The sequence below is a fragment of the Notamacropus eugenii genome, chromosome 4, assembly GCF_028372415.1.
Source record: "Notamacropus eugenii isolate mMacEug1 chromosome 4, mMacEug1.pri_v2, whole genome shotgun sequence".
NCBI lineage: Eukaryota > Metazoa > Chordata > Mammalia > Diprotodontia > Macropodidae > Notamacropus > Notamacropus eugenii.
In genome coordinates, this window is record NC_092875.1 from 217,333,462 (window position 1) to 217,355,031 (window position 21,570).

At 41.0% G+C, this 21,570-nt stretch overlaps 1 protein-coding gene and 1 pseudogene across 1 annotated transcript in view; both read right to left on the reverse strand.

The window, feature by feature from the left end:
- DOK6 (docking protein 6) overlaps positions 1-21,570 on the reverse strand; it is a 663,764-nt gene that overhangs the window by 556,481 nt on the left and 85,713 nt on the right. The window lies entirely within an intron of this gene.
- LOC140500983 (uncharacterized protein C11orf98-like) lies at positions 14,483-18,949 on the reverse strand (annotated as a pseudogene).

A 21,570-nucleotide genomic window follows, 5' to 3' on the forward strand; every position in this document is an offset into this window, starting at 1 on the left:
ATTTTGGTTGCATTGGGTTTGGTTGTGCAAAAACTTCTCAGTTTAATGTAATCAAAGTTATCCATTTTGCATTTCATAATGCATTCTATCTCTCCTTTAGTAAAGAATTCTTCCCTTCTCCATAGATCTGATAAATACACTATTCCTTGCTTCTCCAGTTTATTCATGGTATCAATCTTTATACCTAAATCATGTACCCATTTGGACTTTATTCTTGTGTACGGTGTCAGGTATGGGTCTATGCCTAATTTCCGCCACACTGTTACCCAGTTTTCCCAGCAATTTTTGTCAAACAATGAGTTCTTATCCCAGAAGCTGGGGTCCTTGGGTTTATCAAACAGAAGGTTGCTATATTCCTTGCCTACTGAATCTTGAGTGCCAAGTCTATTCCACTTGTCTACCTCTCTGTTTCTTAGCCAATACCAAGTGGTTTTGATAATTGCTGCTTTATAGTACAGTTTGAGGTCTGGTCGCGCTAGGCCACCTTCCCAAGCATTTCTTTTCATTAGTCCCTTTGATATTCTGGACCTTTTGTTTTTCCAAATGAATTTTGATATTATTTTGTCCAGCTCTAGAAAGTAATTGTCTGATAGTTTAATTGGTATGGCACTAATTAGTATATTAATTTGGGTAGAATTGTCATTTTTATTATATTAGCACGGCCTACCCATGAGCAACTAATGTTTTTCCACTTACTTAAATCTGACTTTATTTGTGCAAAAAGTGTCTTGTAATTGTGTTCATATAATCCCTGGGTTTGTTTTGGCAGGTAGACTCCTAAGTATTTTATACTGTCTACCCTAACTTTAAATGGGATTTCTCTTTCTATCTCTTGCTGTTGGACTTTGTTGCTAATATATAGGAATGCAGAAGATTTGTGTGGGTTTATTTTGTACCCTGCAACTTTGCCAAAGTTGTTTATTAATTCTAGTAATTTTTTACTTGAATCTCTGGGATTCTCTAGGTAAACCATCATATCATCTGCAAAGAGTGATAACTTAGTTTCTTCTTTGGCTATTCTTATTCCTTGAATATCTTTATCTTGTCTAATTGCTACAGCTAACATTTCTAGTACCATATTAAATAATAGTGGTGATAATGGACAACCTTGTTTCACCCCTGATCTTATTGGGAATGCATCTAGCTTATCCCCATTGCATATAATGCTTGCTGAAGGTTTTAGATAGATACTGCTTATTATTTTATGGAAAGTTCCCTTTATTCCTACATTCTCCAATGTTTTTAGTAGGAATGGATGTTGTATTTTGTCAAAAGCTTTTTCTGCATCTATTGAGATAATCATGTGGTTTTTGTTAGCTTTGTTGTTGATGTGATCGATAATGCTAATAGTTTTCCTAATATTGAACCAGCCCTGTAGTCCTGGTATGAATCCTACCTGATCATAATGTATTAATCTCGTGATAAGATGCTGTATTCGTTTTCCTAGAATCTTATTTAAAATTTTTGCATCTATATTCATTAGGGAAATTGGTCTATAATTTTCTTTCTCTGTTTTGTCTCTTCCTGGTTTGGGTATCAAAACCATATTTGTATCATAGAAAGAATTTGGGAGGACTTCTTCTTCCCCAATTTTCAAAAATAGTGTATGTAGTATTGGAATTAACCGTTCTTTAAATGTTTGATAGAATTCAGTTGTGAATCCATCTGGCCCTGGAGATTTTTTCCTAGGGAGTTCATTGATGGCTTGTTCAATTTCTTTTTCTGAGATGGGGTTGTTTAAGTATTCAACTTCCTCTTCTGTTAATCTGGGCAATTTGTATTTTTTAAAATATTCATCCATCTCGTTTAGATTATCGAATTTGTGGGCATAAAGTTGGGCAAAGTAGTTTCTAGTTATTGTTTTAATTTCCTCCTCATTGGAGGTGAGTTCACCCCTTTCAATTTTAATATTAGTAATTTGGTTTTCTTCTTTCTTTTTTTTAATCAGATTGACCAAAGGTTTATCAATTTTATTAGTTTTTTCATAAAACCAACTATTGGTTTTATTTATTAATTCAATAGTTTTCTTTATTTCAATTTTATTAATCTCTCCTTTGGTTTTCAGTATTTCTAATTTGGTATTTACTTGGGGATTTTCAATTTGTTCTTTTTCTAGCTTTTTCAACTGCAAGCCTAAGTCATTGATCTCCTCTTTCTCTATTTTATTTATGTAAGCATTCAGAGATATAAAACTTCCCCTAATAACTGCTTTTGCAGTATCCCATAAGTTTTGGTATGTTGTCTCACTATTGTCATTCTCTCGAATGAAATTGTTGATTGTTTCTATGATTTCTTCTTTAACCCAACCCTTCTTTAGAATTAGATTATTTAGTTTCCAATTGATTTTTGGTTTCTCTTTCCATGGCCTTTTATTACATGTAATTTTTAATGCATTATGATCTGAAAAGGATGCATTGATCATCTCTACCTTTCTGCACTGGATTGTGAGATTTTTATGTCCTAGTACATGGTCAATTTTTGTAAATGTTCCATGTACCGCTGAGAAAAAAGTATATTCCTTTCTATTCCCATTTAATTTTCTCCAAAGATCTATCATATCTACCTTATCCAGAGTTTTATTTACCTCCTTAACCTCTTTCTTGTTTATTTTGAGGTTGGATTTATCGAGTTCAGAGAGGGGGAGGTTGAGGTCCCCCACTAGTATAGTTTTGCTATCAATTTCTTCCTTCAACTCCCCCAACCTCTCCTCTAAGAATCTGGATGCTATACCACTTGGAGCATACATGTTTAGTAATGATATTGCTTCATTGTCTATGGTGGCTTTTAGCAGGATATAGTTTCCATCCTTATCCCTTTTGATTAGATCTATTTCTGCTTTTGCTTTGTCTGAGATTAGGATTGCTACTCCTGCCTTTCTTACATGAGCTGAAGCACGATATATTCTGCTCCATCCTTTGACCTTTATCCTATGTGTATCCCCCCATTTCAAATGTGTTTCTTGTAAGCAGCATATTGTTGGATTATGGCTTTTAATCCATTCTGCTATCCGTCTCTGTTTTATGGGAGAGTTCATTCCATTCACATTCACAGTTATGATTACAATCTGTGTATTTCCCTCCAACCTCTTTCCCACCATTTGTGCTTTTAGCTCTCCCGTCTCCCTTCCCCTCCTCAATAGTATTCACTTTTCTCCCCCTCCTCCTGCAGCCTTCCCCTCCTTCTTTTAGTCCCCCTCCCTTTTACTCCCCTTTACTCTTATTGCTTCTTTCCTCCCTTTTAGCCACCCTCCCCTTTCTTCCCCCTTCCCCTCCTACTACCTATAGAGCTAGTTAGGATTATCTACTTAAGATTATTGTTCTCTCGTTTGAACAAATCAGATGAGAGTACCTCTCAAACAATGCTCATCTCCCTCCCCTCCTTCCCTCTACTATAGTTTTGTACTTCTTCCTGTGATATAATTTGCCATTTTCTGCTTCCCCCTTTCCACACCTCCTATTACAATCCCTTCTCATATTTAAATCATATTTTTGACATGACATCATTTACTTTATGCCCGTTCCCTCTACATATATCCCTTTTATCATAATAGCTGCACAGTTCTCAAGATTAACAGGTATCATCTTCCCTTATAGGGAGGTAAACAGTTTGCCCTAATTGAGTAGCAAGTTTTTGTTTTTGTTTTTTCCCCTCTGTTTACCTTTTTATGATTCTCTGGAGACCTGCATTTGAAGATCAAATTGTCTATTGAGTTCTGGTGTTTTGGTCAGGAAGCTCTGGAAATCCCTTATTTCATTGAATGACTTTCTCCTTGCCTGAAATGTTATGCTGAACTTTGCTGGGTAGTTGATCCTCGGTTGAAGTCCCAACTCCTTTGCCTTACGGAATATTGGGTTCCAATTCTTTCGATCTTTTAATGTAGAAGCTGCAAGGTCCTGTGTGATCCTGACTGTGTGTCCTTGATATTTGAATTGTTTCTTTCTGGCTGCTTGTAGTATTTTCTCCTTCACTTGATAGCTCTGGAATTTGGCAACTATATTTCTTGGGGTTTTGAGTTTGGGATCCCTTTTGGGAGGGGAACGGTGGATTCTTTCGATGACTATTTTGCCCTCTGAGTCTAGTACTTCTGGACAGTTTTCCTTGATGATTTCCTGGAAGATATTGTCCAGACTCTTTTCTTCATCATGGGTTTCTGGCAGGCCAATAATTCTTAGATTTTCTCTCCTGGATCTATTTTCCAGGTCAGTTGTTTTTCCAATTAAATATTTTACATTTTCTTCTATCTTTTCATTCTTTAGATTTTGTTTGACTGATTCTTGTTGCCTCTTTGAGTCATTAGTTTCTACTTGCCCAATTCTAATCTTCATCGTAGTGTTTTCTTCAGTTAGCTTTTCCATCTCCTTTTCCATCTGACCAATTTTTCCCTTTAAGGAGCTATTTTCTCCATTTAATTTTTGTACTTCTTTTTCCATTCGACCAATTTTGCCAGTTAGGTTTTGGGTTTCCTTTTCCATCTGATCAATTTTCCCAATTAGGTTTTGGGTTTCCTTTTCCATTTGATTAGCTCTTCCTTTTAGGGAATTATTCTCTCCAGTTAATTTTTGAACTTCCTTTTCCATTTCTTCAATTTTCTTTTTCAGGGTGATGTTCTCATCAGTGAATTCTTTTTTTATAGTTTTAAAATCATTGGCCAGTTTTTCTTTTATATCCTTCTTCAGACGTTCCAGGTAATCTAGTTGTGCTTGCGAGAAATTCATAGTCCCATCTGAGGTTTCAGATGGAAGTACAGTCTCAGCTCTAACCTCTTTGGTGTTTGTGTTTTGGTCCTTATCCCCATAGAAAGATTCTATGGTTTTTTCACTTTTCGTCTGCTTTTTCCGATTCATGATGTTGGCTGAGTGTTGTAGTTTTTGGTTCTTTCAGTCAGAAGGTACAGATCTTTAAGTTGAGCTGATGTGTGTCTGGGCTAAAAGCAGGCTTTTGTTTTTTGTTTCCCCGATCAACCCTGGGGTTAGATTGTTAGGTGTGTGGGAGGGGTGGTCTGGTCTCAGGATATCTCCTCAGCTGACTTGAGGCAAAGGCAAGGTCAGGGGATGGTGATCCCAGCTTCCCTATTGTCTTCCCTTTTCCCCTGGAGGGCTGGGGCACGCCTAGAAGCTAACGCGTGTTCCCGCCCCTCCTGGGGCTCGTCTCCTGGCTCTGAGGCTTGCCTGGGTCTCTGTGCAAATTTTCTCTGCCCTGGGTCGTCTGTCCCTCCAGCCGTCTCCGCCACCGTAGGAAGAATCCCCCTTTGCCACTTTTCCAGCCTCTGGTGTTATGAGACCACCCGCCCCCTTCTGCTGTTCCCGCTGATCCAGGATTAATCTGGGGAAGAATTTTATGGTTCCCTCATGGTCATCAGGGGGGAGGAGAGAGCACTTACTGATCACTCTGCCATCCCAGTTCCTGGAAGTTCAAGTAGTGTCCCACCGAAGTCCGTCTTCAGGCTGAAGATTTCAAGGACTGCTGTGCTGATGTCTGGCACTCAGCGGCTCTCACCGGCTCGGCCTGGCTTATCTCCTGCTCCGCTGGTTTTGCCCGCCACTCTCGGGCTCCTCTGGTCCCCTCCGCCCTGCCGCGCTGACCGCGCTGCGCTGTGCGCCGGGGTCTTACCCCCGCGGAACAGATCCCTCCCGTGGACCCTCCGGTCCAGCCTGGGCTCTGAATCCGTCAAAGTCCGTCACCCACTGGATTCTACACCTCCAAAGTCTGGTCAGACTCTCCCCCCAGAGATATCAGAGGAGTTTTTCCAGGAGCTTAGGTGAGTCGTTGCTTTCACTCCGCCATCTTGGCTCCGCCCCCCAGAAGTTTTTTGCTATCCTAAATCTCACATTAAAATCACAGATTCTTCAGCAATTTTTTCCATCATAACTTTCACCATCATACTAGTGGGCATTCTACCACATTCTTAGCATATAGAACTTTTCAAATTCAATTAAATCTGGCTAGGCTAAGTGATATATGATTACCAATAGAATGCGTTCTTCCTGTCTGTGTCATTTTTTTATGTCCTTATTTAAAATTTTATTGACAAAGACTGGTTTGCAATTTCCTTCTTCATTTTATTTTACAGGCAAACAGAATTAAGTGACTTACACAGGGTCACATAGCTAGTAAGGGTCTGAAACCTGATTTGACCTCAGGAAGATTTATGTCTTCTTGACTCTGTGCTCGGTGCTCTATTCACTACACCACATAATTGCTCTCTTCCTGTCTTCCCCTATGTTAAATCTTGAATCAACCTAGTATGCATACATAGAGTTCTCATAACTCCCAGTTGAACTGACTTGGGAACAAAATTTCTGCTATGTTTTCTTGTTCTTTTTGACTATTTCATTTCCCTGAACACTCACTCTTTACCTTGTACTTTAGCTGAAATCACATCTTTTACAGGAAATCTTTGCAAATGCCTCTTAATTTTAGTGCCTTCCCTCTTTTAATTATTTCAGATTTTTCCTGTATATAGTTTGTTTGTGTTTGTCTTTCTGTCTGTGCATCTATGTATCTATGTATCTATGTATCTATCTATGTATCTATGTATCTATGTATCTATGTATGTATGTATCTATCTATCTATCTATCTATCTATCTATCTATCTATCTATCTATCTATCTATCTGTCTGTCTACCTGTCTGTCTATTTGTATCCGTGCACATAAATATATCTGTATATGTTTCTTTATTCTATTCCCCCATTACACTGTGATTTACTTGGTGACATGCTGTTTTTTCACTCTTTTTGTATCCTCAGCACTTACCACATACCTAGCATATAACATCTTTTTTGTTGTTGTTCAGCTGTTTTAGTCATGTCCTATTTTTCACGATCCCATTTAGGGTTTTCTTGGTAAAGATACTGGCATGGTTTGCCATTTCTTTCTCCAGCTCATTTTACAGATGTGGAAACTAAGGCAAATAGGATTAAGTGACTTGCACAGGTTCACACAACTAGTAAGTGTCTGAGACTGGGTTTGAACTCAGATTTTCTTGACTGCAGGCCCTACACACTATTCACTGCTCCACCTATCTGCCCAGTGACTGCTTGCTAAATGTTAAATGACAGATTGATTGAATCCAATTTTAAAATAGATTTTTCATTCCAAGTCTTCCAAGATAAAAGATCCTCATTCTTCATCAAAACCCACTATGCTTTTCCTCATCCAAAGAAAAAAAATACAACAAAACTCATTTTATCTTATCACACATGCATTGTTTTCACCTTTCATACAACTGGAACATAACTGTTTTCTGGGCTATCTTGGTGCTTCCTTTCCATCATTCAAACATTTTCACAACATCTCTTGCATCTGGACCTTTTCCTTCCATTCTGATATCACTTACCCTAATATAGGGCCTCCTTATCTCTCAACCCAGACTATTGCAATAGTCTTCAAATGGTCTCTCTGCTTCTTATCTCTCCCCTTTCCAATCTATCCACTGCTCATCTGCCACAATGATATTTCATTAGTACAGTTACTTTTGCATCTCCCTAGTTATTTTCCTACCATACCACTCTGAGACTACTAGTGCTGGTGCCACATCCCTCTCTGGCCATGCTGTCCTGACTGGTGAGTGTTTACATAGCCCACTTAGTGAAGCTTCCCCTAGAATGTTGATCATGCTTCAGTAAAACCATTTCCTGCCAAGCCAAACACACTTCTCCCCAGATATCTTCCTATGATGTCACTCAGTTCTACTCCTCTGTCATCTTCTTTTTCTATCTCTGAAACTAGTAATCAAATCAACACTACTATAGCTTCTAGACAAGGCATATCAACAACCCTTTTAAGGAAATTCACCATTACTGTGAACTCAGACAAAAAGTACGATTTTCCAGCTACCACTATGCATTACCAATAGCCCATATGCATTACCTTTCCCTATTAGAATGCAATCTCTCTTGTTCTATTAAACTCTGATTAGTCTAGTGTCTAGCACATAGTCAGTAGGCTATAGTGCTATACAACTTGTACTATATAGCATATAGTACAAGAGTTTAATTCTGTTTAATTAATTTTTTCTATACTTCTTTGCAGTCTTTTGACACTGTAATAATTACACTAACCTTTTAGATAAATTGGAGCCTCCCTTTTTTACAAGGGAGTAGAACAATGGAGTTAGACAACAACTGACTAATTAAAAGAGTTTTTAAGGCTCAGAGCTGCCTGACATTCCAATGATTCTTTGTAAGTGAACTCTAGCTGAATTTAGATGGCTGTAATTGACAGAAACCACAGAATCAGCCTTAACCAGCTCAAGGGCTCCCTCAAGCAATAGCTGCAGACGAGACCTCGGTCAAGACATTCTAAACACCCTACTCCCTGGGTTATTTTATCTACAGATACCTTCTTTCTTAACCCCTACTCCCAGGAGAAAAACCTCTAGAAACTATTAATATCTCACCCATTTCCACATACCCTTTGAGGTGCTGAGTACTCTCTCTCTCTCTCCCCCCCTCCCGTTTGTCTCTCAAGCAGCAAGTCTCCAACATACACAGAGAAAAAGTCAAAACCCTGAACATAAGAGAAAATACAGAGAAATTAAAACCAACAGACAGGACTTCCAACTGTCTAACCATAAGCAATGTATACATCACAGATGAAAAGACACCTCTCACTGTCTAACTCTATATGGTTACTACAGAGAGAAGCATCAACACCTGAGTTTTCAAAGCCAGGGGACTCCTTAGTAGCTATTCAGAGTCTCAACTGGCTAAACAAATACTTCCAAAGAGTAAGCCCCAAACCAAACCTTATCTCGGAGTATAAATATACTTTTCAGAGCCAGAGAGCATCACAACCCTTCAGAACCAGTGCCTCATTAGAAATTAACAAAAGGTATGGGCCTTCCTACAAAACAAATCTCCCCTAATCAAACTTCCCCTAGAGGGCAGGCCCATTAATAGATGGGGAAGATTTTAACTCTCTTTAACATTTCTCTCTCTCTCTCTCTCTCTCTCTCTCTCTCTCTCTCTCTCTCTCTCTCTCTCTCCCCCCTCTCTCTCTCTCTCTCCCCTTTAAGATCATCTCAGAAAATAAACACTTTTGCAATGTAAGATTAGATTCTGAGTCATTTCAGGGTTCCTTCTAGGCCCAGGCTGGTTGTGGTATCTTCATATATTTAGAGATATAAGGGACCTTACAGGTTATTGAGTGCAACCTTACAATAAGAAAAGAGAGACTCCAAAAGGTCAAGTGACATCCCCAAGACCACAAAGTGACAGAGCCTAGATTTAAAATCAGGTCCTCTGACTTTAAATCCCTAATCTCATTCTCATTTTACTATATTGTGCTGCTTCTCTATTGTTTCTTCTGTCAGTAAGATTCCATTTATGTACTATAATTTGCTCAATCATTCCCTCAACATGATACATCCACTTTGATTTCAGATCTTTGTTATCAATCAAACAAACAAATAAACAAAAACTATGCTACTGTGAATATTCTGGACTGTTTTCTATATCTTTGCATATCTCTTCTTCTAGCCTACCTTCCCTCTTTCTGTCCCTCATTTACATTAATTTCTTAGGTCCCAGGGGGAGACACCATTCTACGTTGAAAGTATTCTATACTCTGAGGCTGAACTCTCAAAACTATAGCTCATGGACCTCAAATAGTATATTTATTTTTAATAGTTAGCCATTAGACACAATTAACTCAAAGTAATTTACTGAGATAACGTTGTAAAAACAATACAAATAAAATTTTTCCCGTAAACTTGTGCCACATTCTCCTAACACAAATACAGAGTAACTGGGAAGTGTAAGCACCATGGAGAGTACACTAGTAGGGAGGCACACCCTTAGGGTACCCATGTAGTTAACATTATTTAAAATTCTGGGCCTCCAAGGCTTCTTGGATCTGATCTTCTCAAGTACCTCAACTTTCAAGGGATAGACAAGGTTCTTTTGTGTCAGAAATCAGACTCTTTAAAGACATCTCCTGAATGTATTCCCTGGGTATATTTCATACTGACCATGGGGGTCTGTTTCCTGCAGGACCAGGAGCTCGGATTTTTAAGGTCAATGGTAGAAGGAGAAAGAAAAAATTCCTCCTCCTCAATCTGGGAAATAATCCATCTAAAGGAGTTCTTTTCTTCCATTTTTTCAGAGAAATGATGACATGACTTGTACTTGATTTTGTTTTGAGTGAGGGAGGGCTGTTTAGGTCACCAGCCTCACTTCTTTTCCAAAGCCATCTGAATCCAGTGACCAGATGTTCATCAGGATGACTGGAGATGACCCAGGATGAGGCAATTGGGGTTAAGTGACTTGCCCAAGGTCACACAGCTAGTGAGTGTCAAGTGTCTGAGGTGAGATTTGAACTCAGGTCCTCCTGACTCCTGCACTGGTACTCTATCCACTACACCACTTAGCTGCCCCTCCTGGAGTTATATGATTATAGTGGAATCTATAGATCAAAAGATAGAGACTTATCATTGCTTTCCTATCATATTTTTAAATTGATTTCTAGAAGAACTAGATCATTTCAAAATTTCACCATCATATGTTTTTCCACAATCTAATATTGATAATCTCAATATGATGTCTTCTTTGCAAATTTGTTGAATTTGGTGTAAAACCATAGAGCTTTGTTTGATTTGAATTTCTCCTATTATTAATAGATCATATACTAGCTGAGGTGCATGGACTATAATCTTGAGAGTTCAGCCTCAGAGTATAGAATACTCTTATGATTGTTAATAGTTTGACATTCTTCTTTTAAATGTTTTTTGTTCATATCCTTTGGCCATTTTTGAGGAATTATTTTTGGTTATATATACTCGTATTCTCTGTGTGTATTATGTCAGATAAATGATTGTTATAACTTCTTGTTATGTATGCATTTTTCTAAAGAGCATGTGGCTCTAAAATCAGGTAGACAGTTTAAATAATTCTTGTAATACTAGTAATAGATGTCCTGTATATCAGCAGTTTTGAATTTGAATATCATTTAATGAAAAAAGGGAAAATTGTGAAATTTGTTTTTGAAAATTTTTATTAAAAGCACAGAATCACATAATGGTCAAGTTCAAAAAGATCTCAGAGATTCTTTAGTATGACACATTCTTCAAGTGTGAATATGTTCTATGATTTAGAGTAATCAGAGTATATAAAGATTGAGACAATTTTCAAATAATTTCTCATTATAATTTCAAAGGAATATAATTTCCATAAGTACTCAGTTAAAAACAACAACACTATAAAACTTTGTGAAACTCAAATGCTCTAAAAATAGACTCTATTCTACTTTGCAAGAAATTTTCCCAAAGCATAAACCACAATAGCTAGAAAAATTTGCCTTGAAGATCTAGAAGAATCAATTAATCTACTTCTTGGGTACAAAGAATATTGGTTAGTTAAAAAAAAATGGTCTTGAAGTGTTTCCATCATCTTAACAATCCTGAAATACTCAAGTCCCCTTCTCCCATCAGTTCTACCTATCCTATTTACTTCAAATGTATTTTTGAATACATTTCAAAACTACCAGATTCTTAGATGTTTTATGATTTTTGAATTAGAAACCTTTCTAACCTGCTAAGATATATGCCATGTAATATAAAAAAAAATGAACAAGTTGAAGGTGAGGGAGGAAAAGCAACAGGAATTACTCAGGACAGTTGAATTTTCCCATTTCTCATTAATATGCTACAAATCCTCTGAATGTGAGAGTTGGAAGGGAAATTGACACTCATCTGAAACCTTATAGGAAGCATGCTACAAAAACTACAGTTGAAAAAGGTTCTCTTACTTCAAAGCCAATAATCTTTCTACTTTACCACATTGTCTTTCATAGAAGGTTTCTGAAGAAATTCTCTTCCTCATATTTCCAGTCCAATGTAGTTCAAAGTCCCTGACAAAGTTGTCTACATCAGCTGCCTCAACTTCCTCTGCACTCTTTTGGGAACTTCCTTCAGACCTCATCATTCAATTGAAACTGCTCTCTGCATTGCAAATATGATCCTTTAAGTCCTAAATGTAATATATATCTACCTTGTTTTTCCCCCTAAATTTGTCCCATATTGTCATTATCTATTAGATATTTCAAATTTTTCAAACTCAACATATTCAGAACATCACTCTTTAGCTTTCTGCTCAAATCCTTCCATTCCAAACTCCCCTTATGTCTGCCAAAGGCAGAAATGCCCTTGTAATCTTGAAGCATCCTAATCCTAGCATTATTCTGAACTTAATATTCTCTCACACCCCACATATCCAGTCATTTGCCCAAATTTGAAATTTCTACATTGACAGCATCTCTTTCATTCTATTATTTTCTCCCCTCATAAAGCATACTACTATAACCTTCAGAGCCATTCCAGATCATTTCATTGCTGTTAGGTGTTACATCCATAGCCTTTATTGCATCCCTGAGGGTTTAGGTACCTGTCATGGGTTCTCAGTGGTCTGGATGTGCTGTGGGGAACTGGAAGTCACCAGGGACCAATCAGTTTCAAATTGAAGGACCCACCATGTGATCTTTATTAAGGTTTAAGATTGGGGCGGAGCCAAGATGGCGAAGTAGAAAGATGCACATACACATAGCTCCGAGCCCACAAACCACAGAGTGGCTAGAGGGGACCAAGCCAGGGCGAATTCTGCACCCAGAGACCATGGAGTATTGGAGCGAGGGAGATTTGTGCTCTGGAGAGACCTGCAAACCTCTCGCGGGGGGTCCTTTGCGCCGTGGACTGGGCGCCGGGACAGGGAGCAGAGTGCAGCCCTGCCGCGGCCACAACACCGAGGGGAAGAGATCCGAGAGGGCTACGGGGACGGGATCTCCAGCGGCCACGTGGGTCCACCCACCCACAGAGGGACCTGCAAACCTCTCGCAAAAGGTCCGTTGCGCTGCAGACGCAGAGCCCAGCCTGGACCTGCGGCGGCGGCGGCCATGGCTCCGAGAGGCACGGATCTGGGAGGGCTCCAGAGACGGGATCTTCAGCGGCGGCACAAGCCCCCGCACCAACAGGTGACTGATGGGGGTGGGTGAGAGAGTCTCTTTGGCGGGTTGAGAGGGGAGTGGGGTGCTTCCATGGCTCGGGCCCCCCCAGGAGATGGAAGCTGAGAGGCGGCTGCAGACAGGGGCTCCCCAAATGGGCGGGAGCCTGGATCCATTGTGGAAGGTCTGTGCATAAACCCCCTGAGGGAACCAAGCCAGAGAAGCGGCCCTGCCCCTGACCTCAGCACCTGAACTTAATTTAACACTGAATAGCAGCCCTGCCCCCGCCAAAAACTCTAAGGTGGGAAGCAGCATTTGAATCTCAGTCCCCAAACGCTGGCTGGGAGGACCAGGAGGCGAGGTGGGTGTAAGGAGAACATTCAGAGGTCAGGCCACTGGTTGGAGAAAATGCCAAGAAAAGGGAAAAGAAATAAAACTATTGAAGGGTACTTTATCGGAGAAAAGACACTTCCTCCCTTCCTTTCTGATGGGGAGGAACAATGCTTGCCATCAGGCAAAGACACAGAAATCGAGGATTCTGTGTCCCAGCCCACCCAATGGGCTTGGTCCATGGAAGAGCTCAAGAGGAATTTTGAAAATCAAGTTAGAGAGGTGGAGAAAAGACTGGGAAGGAAAATGAGAGGGATGAGGGAGAAGCATGAAAAACAGATCAGCTCCCTGCTAAAGGAGAACCAAAAAAATCTTTGAAGAAATTGGCACCTTGAGAACTAGCCTAACTCAGCGGGCAAGGGAGGTGCAAGGGGCCAATGAGGAGAAGAATGCTTTCAAAAGCAGAATTAACCAAATGGGAAAGGAGATTCAAAAGCTCACTGAAGAAAATAGATCTTTCAAATCTGAAATGGTACGGATGGACGCTAAGGACTTTATGAGAAAGACAGATATCTCAGAACATACTGCGCAGATTCGAAAAATGGAAGATAATGTGAAATATCTTATTGGAAAAACAACTGACCTGGAAAATAGAATCAGGAGAGACAATGTAAAAATTCTGGGACTACCTGAAAACCATGATCAAAAGAAGAGCCTAGACATCATCTTCCATGAAATTATCAAGGAAAACTGCCCTGAGATTCTAGAACCAGAAGGCAAAATAAATATTCAAGGAATCCGCAGAACACCGCACGAAAGAGGTCCAAAAAGAGAAACTCCTAGGAACACTGTGGCCAAAATCCAGAATTCCCAGGTGAAAGAGAAAATATTGCAAGCAGCTAGAAAGAAACAATTCAAGTATTGCAGAAATACAATCAGGATAACACAAGATCTAGCACCCTCTACATTGAGGGATAGAAGGGAATGGAATAGGATATTCCAGAAGTCAAAGGAACTAGGACTGAAGCCAAGAATCACCTACCCAGCAAAACTGAGTATAATACTTCAGGAGAAAAAATGGTCTTTCAATGAAATAGAGGACTTTCAAATTTTCCTGATGAAAAGACCAGAGCTGGAAAGAAAATTTGACTTTCTAACACAAGAATGAAGAAGAACCATGAAAAGGTGAACAGCAAAGAGAAGTCATAAGGGACTTACTAAAGTTGAACTGTTTACATTCCTACATGGAAAGACAATATTTGTAACTCTTGAAACATTTCAGTATCTTTGTACTGGGTGGGAGTACACACACACACGCATGCACACACGCACACATACATAGAGACAGAGTGCACAGAGTGAATTGAAGAGGATGGGATCAAATCTTAAAAAAAAATGAAATCAAGCAGTGAGAGAGAAATATTGGGAGGAGAAAGGGAGAAGTTATATGGGGCAAATTATCTCTCATAAAAGAGGCAAGCAAAAGACTTATTAGTGGTGAGATAAAGAGGGGAGGCGAGAGAAAAACATGAGGTCTACTCTCATCACATTCCACTAAAGGAAAGAATATAATGCACACTCATTTTGATAGGAAAACCTATCTCATAATACAGGAGAGTGGGGGACAGGGGCACAAGCAGGGTGGGGAGGAGGATGGAGGGGAGGGCATGGGGAGGAAAATGCAATACGAGGTTGACACTCATAGGGAGGGAAAGGACCATAAGAAAATAGAAGTAAAGGGGGACAGGATAGGATGGAGGGAAATATAGTTAGTCCTATACAACACAACTAGTATGGAAATCATTTGCAAAACTAAACATATATGGCCTATATTGAATTGCCTGTCTTCCAAGGGGAAGGGGTGGAGAGGGAGGGAGCTAAAGAAGTTGGAACTCAAAGTGTTAGGGCCAAATGTAATGTTCTTACCACTGGGTAACAAGAAATACAGGTTAAGGGGTCAAGAAAGCTATCTGGCCCTACAGGACAAAAGAGAAGACAGAGACAAGGGCAGGGAGGGAGGATAGAGTAGAGAGCAGATAGGTCACAGGGGCAATCAGAAAGCTCGGGTTTGGGGGGGGGAGGGGATAAAAGGGGAGAAAATTTGTAACCCAAAACTGTGTGAAAATAAATGTTAAAAGTTAAATAAAAAAAATGAAAAAGGTTTAAGATTAAGAAATGGCTCACCAAGAACTAAGAGAACATTGTTCACAGTAACAGAAACATTATGTGATAACCAACTTTGAGAGACAACTGTTTCCAACAATACAAGAATCCAAGACAACTCCAAAAAACTCATGATGAAAAACACTATCCACATTGGGGGGCAGGAGGTGGAGAGGGGGGAGAAGCTATGTAGTCTGGATACAGATAGAAGCTCTGTCTCTTTCTCTCCCTTTTCTGTTTCATCTTTCTGGTGGTTTTTCCCTCTGGTTCTAATTTTTTTTTTCAGAACTCAAATAACTTTATTACAAACTTAGCACTACTGAGCCATTGGCTTCCATTCTTTCCTCCCCAGGAAGCCAAGAAAACAGTATCTTACACTCCCCTGCCTACAGCAAAGGTACTTGAAGAGTGAGGCTTAAGAGGGGAGGGAAGGGAAAGGTTGGAGCCACATTGCTTTAGAAATTTATGGTGGGAGGAGGTCAGCTAGGAGGCAAAGTGGATGCACCAGCCCTGGAGTCAGGAGAACCTGAGTTCCAATCTAGTCTCAGACACCCAGTAGCTGTGTGACCCTGAACAAGTCACTCCACCCTGATTGCCTCCAAAAATAAAAACTTAAAAAAAAAATTAAGGCTATCATTAAGGGTCTCTGCCTCCTTGTCCTAACTGAAGGATGGCCTCTTGTGAGGTTGTCCGGGTTCAGCTGTCAGGTTCTAGGTCTTCCATCTCCACATCCTGGCTAACTCCAGTTTTCCTTTTCTTCTGCCATCTAGGCTGTGCCTCAGTGGTCCTGCCCGGCTTCGGGGGCTTCCACCTTCATGGCAGCCTTCTCCCTCTGGGAATGCCTGATCTGTTGCAAGCTTCCTTCTCTTCTTCCCATATAGGGTGATGTTGGCCTGGACACTGGACTCCTGCTTCTTGACAGGATGGCGAGTAATGAGGCCCTCGTCCAGCACTGCCCTGACCACCTGGTGCTGCTGCCGCCTCTCCAGTCTCAGCACCCAGAGCTTCTTGAACAGCTTCTTTTTGGGCTCCATCCAGGGCCAGTTGATCTTCCCCCTGGGCATCCCCATGATCCACAGCTTCTCCCATGGCTTCCGAGCTTCTCCCGGTTCTAATTCTTCTTTACAATATGACTGATGTAGAAATATGTTTCATATGGTTGTACATGTATAGACTATATAAGACCACATGCAGTCCTGGGGAAGGAGAAGTGGAGGGAGGGGAGAAGACCTGGAACCCAACATCATATAGAAGTGAATGCCAAAAGCCAATAATTATGTTTTGTATCAATTAATTAATTAATTATTTTCAGCATTTACTTCCACAAGACCTCGAGTTCCAAATCCTCTCCCCATCCCTCCCCTCCACCCAGCCCAAGACACTGGGCATTCCAATTACCTCTTCCCCCAATCTGCCCAATCTCAGTCAAAATATTCAGTTCCAACTTCTCTCCTATTGTCCCTCCCCACCCATCCCCACTGAGAAGGTAAGTAATTCAATATAGGCAACACAAGTGTAGTCATGCAAAACACTTTCTTAATAATCATGATGTGAAATACTAACTATATTTCCCTCCATCCTATCCTGACCCCTCATCTATTCAGTCTTTTGACTTTGTCCCTGCTCAAAAGTGTTTCCTTCTAACCACCTCTTCCTCCCATTTGCCCTTCCTTCTATCATCCCTCTAACCTCTCCCCCCCCCAGCTTATTCCCTTCCCCACTAATTTCCTGTAGTGTAAGATAGATTTTTATACCAAATTGAGTAAGCATGTCATTCCTTCCCCCCCCTTCCTTTGAAAATACTTTTTCTTGCTTCTTTTATGTGGGATAATTTGCCTTATTCTATTTCTCCTTTTCTCCTTCTCCCAATATGTTCCTCTTTCACTCCTTAATTTTATTTTTTAGATATCATCACTTCCTATCAACTGAACCTGTGCCCTCTGTTTATATCTAATCCTTCCAACTACCCTAATGTGGAGAAAAGTCTCAGGAGTTATAAATATTATCTTTCCATGAAGGAATGCAAACCGTAAGTCCCTTATAATTTTTCTTTCCTATTTACCTTTTCATCCTTCTCTTGATTCTTGTGTTTGAAAGTCAAATTTTCTATTCAGCTCTGGTCTTTTCATCAAGAATGCTTGAAAGTCCCCCATTTCATTGAATGACCATTTTTCCCCTGAAGTATTATACTCAGTTTTGCTGGGTAGGTGATTCTTGGTTTTAGTCCTAGTTCCTTTGACTTCTGGAATATCCTATTCCATGCCCTTTGATCCCTTAATGTAGAAGCTGCTAGATCTTGTGTTATCCTGATTGTATTTCCACAGTACTTGAATTATTTCTTTCCAGCTGCTTGCAATATTTTCTCCTTGACCTGGGAATTCTGGAATTTGGCCACAATGTTCCTAGGAGTTTCTCTTTTTGGATCTTTTTCAGGTGGTGATCGGTGGATTCTTTCAATATTTATTTTGCCCTCTGGTTCTAGAATATCAGGGCAGTTTTCCTTGATAATTTCCTGAAAGATGATGTAGAGGCTCTTTCTTTGATCATGGCTTTCAGGTAGGCCCATAATTTTTAAATTGTCTCTCCTGGATCTATTTTCCAGGTCAGTTGTTTTTCCAATGAGATATTTCACATTATCTTCCATTTTTTCATTCTTTTGGTTTTGTTTTGTGATTTCTTAGTTTCTCATAAAGTCCTTAGCCTCCATCTGTTCCATTCTAATTTTGAAAAAACTATTTTCTTCAGTGAGCTTTTGAACCTCCTTTTCCATTTGGCTAATTCTGCTTTTTAAAGCATTCTTCTCCTCGTTGGCTTTTTGAACCTCTTTTGCCAGTTGAGTTAGCCTATTTTTTAAGGTGTTATTTTCTTCAGCATTTTTTTGGGTCTCCTTTAGCAGGGTGTTTAAGTGTTTTTCAAGAGTTACAAATATTGTCTTTCCATGTAGGAATGTAAACAGTTGAACTTTAGTAAAGTCCCTTATGACTTCTCTTTGCTGTTTCCCTTTTCATGCTTCTCTTCATTCTTGTGTTTGAAAGTCAAATTTTCTTTTCAGCTCTGGTCTTTTCATCAAGAATGCTTGAAAGTCCCCAATTTCATTGAAAAACCATTTTCTCGCCTGAAGTATTATACTCAGTTTTGCTGGGTAGGTGATTCTTGATTTTAATCCTAGCTCTTTTGACCTCTGGAGTATCATATTCTAAGACCTGTGATCCTTTAATTTAGAAGCTGCTAGATCTTGTGTTATCCTGATTGAGTTTCCACAGTAGTCGAATTGTTTCTTTCTGACTGCTTACAATGTTTTCTCCTTGATGTGGGAGCTCTGCAATTTGACTACAATATTCCTAGGAGTTTTCCTTTCGGGATCTCTTTCAGATGGTGTTCAATGGATTCTTTCAATATCCATTTTACCCTCTGGTTCTAGAATATCAAGGCAGCATTCCTTAATAGTTTCTTGAAAGATGATGTCTAAGCTCTTTTTTTGATCATGACTTTCATGTAGTCCCATAATTTTAAAATTGTCTCTCCTTGTTGGGACTGGAAGCTCAATTCCGTGTGGACAGTCTCGGGCAGGTAAAAGTGGGACTTCTAAATCTTAGAGTCTTACGAGGCCCTCCATGAACAGCGGGGGTTCGAGAAGGTCAGACCGAGCTAGCTCGGCTAGCTCGGGTATTTCCGCCTCTCCCCCGGAGATACCTGATGGGTGGAGTCTCCCTGCCCTCGAGGTCGTCCCGGATTGGAGCACACCTAGTTACCTAACAGCATGGTATTGAGATGCAAACTGTGTGGCTGAAGATTAAGTAGGATTGAGGAAGCCAGAAAGCTCTTAGCACGTGTGGAGCCAAAGAGAAAAGTAGGGCTCCGCTTCTTTTCTTTCCCCTCTCCCCTCCCCCTCTCTCCCCCGCTTGTACTTCTACTTCCATTCCCTTAAGCTTAGCCTTCTTAGGAAATCTCCCCCTCTTCGTCCTAAGAAAGAAGAGCCCCTGCACTTGTAACCGAAACCCTGTAATAAAGCTCAACCCCTGTTTGACTCTGGAATGTCCTTTCTCTCATATGTGCATCCGGCGTGGCCAGCCGAAGACCTCGGGAGGTGAGGTAAGAAAGACTCGGGTAGCCCAATACAGGCCTCTAGGCTTGGCAGTTGGCGTCCCAACAGGGATTGGGAGCGTAGATAATCCTGGGTGCTTTTGGGGTACACCCGGAAGGGGCTGTGAAAGAAGCGAGTCCCGAATCCTAGATTCGGAAGGAGAGAAAGGGGAGAGAAGCTTCCCAAACCCCTGGGAAAAGGGCGGAGATGGGGAATCTATTGCCAGTAATAAAGCCAGAGGAACAGGAGGTCTGGGCTGAGACACTTCACAGGGAATGCAGGAAGGCGGGGGTCACAATAGAGTTAGATGACCTCCGAGAATTTTGTGAAAGGATTTGGAAAGTTTCTCCTTGGCTCAAGCAGGCAGGAATATCAAGAGAAAAATGGGGAGCGGTCGGAGAGCAAATGACTGCTTACGAGCAACAATACCCTGGGGAGCTGGAGGATTTAGATTTCCTGATATTCGGTGTAATTAAAAGCCTGCTGGAAGGGCCGGAGAGGCCAGGGCGGGATTGGAATAAGAGTGGAAGCGGAGAGAGGGGAGGGGAGGACCCAGGCAAGCAGAAAGTTAAGCGGAAAGTTAAGGAGCATAAAGAAAAAATAGATTCGGAGCTCCATCTAGAGGATGGGAAAGGCGAGGCAGGGGAGAATACGCCGTGCCTTCCCTCCGCGCCTCCTTATAACCTGCTCCATTGGTCAGACAGTTCAGGGCCACAGTCCAGTTTGGAAAAAGGAATAAGAAAGGCTATAGAGAATGGAGAAGATGTAGGGACATTTCCTGTGTTAGAAATAGCGGACCCCAGTGTCCCCGGTGGGGTTCGGAGGAGCCACATACCCATAGAGTGGAAGAGAGTGGCGACTCTTAAAGAGGCTTGTACCAAGCATGGCCCTAATTCACCCTTTGTTATAGCCATGCTTGAAACTCTCAGCGGTCAGTTCGTTCTGACTCCTAATGACTGGAAGAGCTTAGCTAGAGCCTGCCTTACCCCTGGGCAGAATGTGATTTGGGTATCAGAATTTTCTCAGAGGGTAAAGAGCACTACCGGTGGGCTAGGGGCTCAGGCCCCCCAGGCTTATCAGCAATTTACAGGAACAGGGCAGTTTGAGGCTACAGGAAATCAATTACAGTACTCAGCCTCCGATTATGTTTTGATTGCCGGAATGGCTATTGCCGCCTGGAAGGTTATAGCCTCTAAGAAAGAGAGAGAGTTTCCCATGACTAGGATTACGCAAGGAAACAATGAGCCATTTACTAATTTTGTGGCCAGGCTGCAGGAGGCAGTAGGTCGAGATATGGGAGAGGAAAACCAAGGGACAGAGATAGTGTTGAGGACATTGCTGCGGCAGAATTGTAATCATGACTGCAAAAAGGCAATGCTGGGACTGCCAAAGAATGCATCTGTTGAAGAGATGATACAGAGATGTGAAAGGGTAGGAAGTCAGGTCTACTTGGCACAGGTGCAAGGGAAGTACCTGGCTGCCGCCTTAAGTAATATCTCTTTGGAGAAAAAATGTTTTAACTGCGGAAAACCGGGACACCTTAAGAAAGAGTGTAGGAAAGAAATAAGTACAGGGAGGGGCCAGGACCCTTGTTTTTCATGTGGAAAGCCAGGTCACTTAGCTAAACAATGTAGGAAGTCGGGAAACGGGGTGAGGGGCCCCTCGAGGGCCCCGAAAGTGTACCCTTTGGCAGAGAATCGGGATGGCCCCTTGGAGGGAGAATACAGGAGATTATGGGGCCAGAGGAAGGAAAGCAACACCTTTACAGCTTAGAGAAGTGCCAGCTTGCAGCTCATCAGTTTGCCATGATTCCCCTGAGAGACCCCATACAGGAGGAATCCCTCATATTACAGAACCCCTCTCATGCACCCGTAGTTATATATACAGGAGTTTATCCCACCGGCACCACAGCACTTCCATGCTCCAATGTGGTAGCCGAGCCAGCTCATATAGACAATCAGCTTCCCATAGCTATTGCCCTTCCTTTAAAGCACTCAGTTCAAATCCAGTTACTAAAGGAAATAGGACAGAATAGACCTGAGTGTACGATCTGGCTTA